Source organism: Grammomys surdaster, unplaced genomic scaffold, assembly GCF_004785775.1.
Source record: "Grammomys surdaster isolate TR1022 unplaced genomic scaffold, NIH_TR_1.0 198, whole genome shotgun sequence".
In the NCBI taxonomy this organism is placed as follows: Eukaryota; Metazoa; Chordata; class Mammalia; order Rodentia; family Muridae; genus Grammomys; species Grammomys surdaster.
The window spans coordinates 6,291,080-6,294,716 of record NW_021604643.1 but is presented as its reverse complement, the minus strand read 5'-3'; the positions used below and the strand labels follow the sequence as shown (position 1 = coordinate 6,294,716).

At 37.9% G+C, this 3,637-nt stretch overlaps 1 pseudogene; it reads left to right on the top strand.

Annotated features, from left to right (window-relative positions):
* Positions 1–517: 517 nt before the first annotated feature.
* Positions 518–998, top strand: LOC114623382 (annotated as a pseudogene).
* The last annotated feature ends 2,639 nt before the right edge of the window (positions 999–3,637 follow it).

Here is a 3,637-nt window from a genome sequence, read left to right as displayed (position 1 = left end):
CCCAATCTGTTCTTCCTGTATAAACTTAGAATTAGCAAAAGAAATGCACATTCCCAGACTCATTGCAAAATTACAAACAATGTGAAAGATCATGCCAGTAACCTCTCTCTGAATCCTAGTAGTCTTGTAGAAAAAAAAATGCTCACCAGTGAGAATTACCTAGATAAACTCCAGGACACAGAATTTAAAAGCATAGTCACGGACTTTAATTGAAGAATTCATGGAATTTAAAGAAGACACAAAGAAACAGTCTAATGAAATTAAGTAGAAAGAACTTAATAATAAGTGCCTGAGTGATGCCCCAGAAAACACAAACAGGCTGCAGAGAGAAATGAAGAAGTTAATACAGAACTTGAGAATGAAATTCAAGGAGATAGAAACATCAAAGAGGATTCAAGATGATAAAGATGGAATCCACAAACGCAACGACTCAAGAAAACTCAAAAGATATCCTTACAAGAATGAATCAAGAGTTCCTGGCAGTGGGGACCCGGGTAGCCAACGGCCTGTGAGCATCATGCCTAAGTTTAATTGTGACTACTGTAATACATATCTTACCCACGATTCTCCGTCTGTGAGGAAGACACACTGCAGTGGTCGGAAGCACAAAGAGAATCTGAAAGACTATTACCAGAAATGGATGGAAGAGAGGGCTCAGAGCCTGACTGACAAAACAACGGCTGCATTTCAACAAGGAAAGATCCCTCCGGCTCCGTTCTCTGCTCCTCTGTCTGCAGGGGCCATGATGCCACCTGCCCCCCAGTCTCCCGGGTCCTCCTCGGCCTGGCATGATGCCTGCACCCTACATGGGAGGCCCTCTCATGATGCCAATGATGGGCCCCCCTCCTCCTGGGATGATGCCTTTGGGATCAGCTCCTGGGATGAGATCACCCACTGGAGGCCACATGCCTATGATGCCCGGGCCTCCAATGATGAGACCTCCCACCCGCCCTATGATGGTGCCCACGTGGCCCGGCATGACCCGGCCAGACAGATAAGAGCAGAAGCGCTCTTCATCGTTTTGTATTTCTTGTTCTGTTTCACCAGGAAATCTTTGTGCTGAGCCTGAGTGTTAACTAGGTGCATGGCAAGCAGCTTCCTTCCTAACAGAGAGAATTCTTTTGGAGGGAGAAGTGATAGAAAAGGGGCCGTTTTCACTTACATTGTGAAACACGAAAATAAAATGGTCAGCTGTTTTAGTTAAAAAAAAAAAAAAAGAATGAATCAAATACAAGATAGAATATCAGGATGCAAAGACAAAGAAGATCTAGACCAAATAAGTACAGAATACAAAACATACAAAATTTTTAAAAACAGGAAAAGATACACAAAGGGATTATGTAATTCTGGGAAAAGAAACCAACTTTTTAAAAATGTTTCTTATTTTGTTTTCATTTTTAATTGGATATTTTATTTACAGTTCAGATGTTATCCCTTCCCTCGAATTCCCCCACACATGGCATCCAGCCTTCATGGGACCAAGGATCTCCTCTCTCACCTATGCCTGACAGGGCCATCCTCCCTTACATATACAGCTGGAGTCATGGATCCCTCCCTAAATGCTCCCAGGCTGGTGATTTAGACCCTGGGAGCTCTGGTTGGTTGGTATTACTGCTCTCCTCATGGGGCCGCAAACCCTTTCAGCTCCTACAGTCTTCACTCTAACTCCTCCATTAGGAATTCCTTGATCAATTCAATGGTTAGCTGTGAGTATCCGCCTCTGAATATGTCAGACTCTGGCAGACCTCTAAGGACACAGCTATATCAGGCTCCTGTCAGCATGCACTTCCTGACATCCACATCAGCATCTACCTCTGGTGACTGCACATGGGATGGATACCCAGGTGGAATGGTCTCCAGATGGCCCCTCCTTCAGTTTATGTCCCACACTTTGTCTCCATATTTGCTCCCTTGAGTATTTTGTTACTCCTTCTAAGAAGGACCGAAGCGCCCCCACTTAGGCTTACAACCAAAGAAACCAACTTTCAAATTATAGGCATAGCTAAGGCAGAAGAACCCCAAGACAAAGGAATAAGCAAATTCTTCAAAAAGATCACAGAAAAAATTCCCTACACTAAGGAAAGACACATTCATACAAACACAAGAAGTACACAGAACACCAGATACACAAGATCAGAAGAGAAAATCCCCACAGTGTATCATATTAAACTGCTAAATATTAATAACTGCTTAATAAAGTAACTTTGCACTTTTTCTCTTGCAGCTTTCAATACACATATGAAGGAAAACCCATCAGAATAACAGCTAGTTTTTCAATGGAAACTTTGTAAACCAGAGTAGCCTGGAACAATGCATTCCAAGTCCTAGAAGACTATGATAGCCAGCCTAGACTAATATACCCAGAAAATCTATCTGCCATAATTGAAGGGGGGAAATATAAACAATATTTTATAATATAATATAAGCAGACTAAATATATAATAATATAAATGTATTTATATTATTATATAAATATAAATAGACTAAAATAATGTATATTCAATAAATCACACTTAAGGAAATTGTAGGTAGTAATATTTCAGGTTGAAGAGAGAAATTGGCGTAGTAGGGAAACTATAAAAAGAAATACAAAGCCATGATTATTAAAACACAAAGAACCTCTGAGACCACAAACACCAACACCAAAAATTGACATAAAGACTACGATTAACATAGTACTTTGATAATAAGTTTAAATATTAATAACCCCAATTCTTCAATCAAAAGACATCTATATACTAAATGGATCAAGATACAAAATCCATTTATCTTTTGCCTATAAGAAACACATCTTATCTTTAAAGATAGACAACTTAGAGTAAAAGGATGAACAAAAATATTCAAATCAAATGAGACCAGGAAAAAAGCAGACATTGCTAGCCAAGCATCAGACAAAATAGACTCCAAACTATAACTAATCAGAATATATAAAGAATGACACCTTATTGTAATCAAGAGAATAGTTAATCAAGAAGATATTTCTTTCCTAAACATGCACACACCAAACTCTGGTCCCAATTTCATTTTTTAAAAATGTAGTACAGGAGTTAAAGACACAGACTAACATCATCTCATTAATAGGGGCTGATTTCTATACATCACTTTCTCCACTAGCAGTTTATCTGTACCAAAAGTTAACAGAAAAATTCCAGATTTAATTAACATCAAACAGCAGATGGAATTAACCAAAAACACGAAATACATACACACTATACACAGCAGTACAAAGAAGTTTTTCTAAAATATACCACATCCCGCAAAACAAAGCAAATCTTTAAAAATTAAAAAAGATTCAAATAACTTCTTGTATTTTCCTACAGTGCAATAAAACTTAAAACTGACAACAAGCAAGTCTCTAATAAATACACAAACTCATGAATATTAAACAGTCCAATCTTGAATAGTGAATGGGCCAAACAAGAAATCAAGAAAGGAAGAAAATTTTTTCTGCAGCCAAATAAAACACATCACAACACTTCTGATACACCAATGAAAACAGACTTACAAGGGAAATTTATAATTCTAAGTGCCTATATTGAAAAATCTGGAACAGTGCAACCGAATGACTTAATGGTTTAACTAAAAAAAGTTAGGTAAACAAGAAAAAACAAAACTCAATACCAAAGAAATAATGATA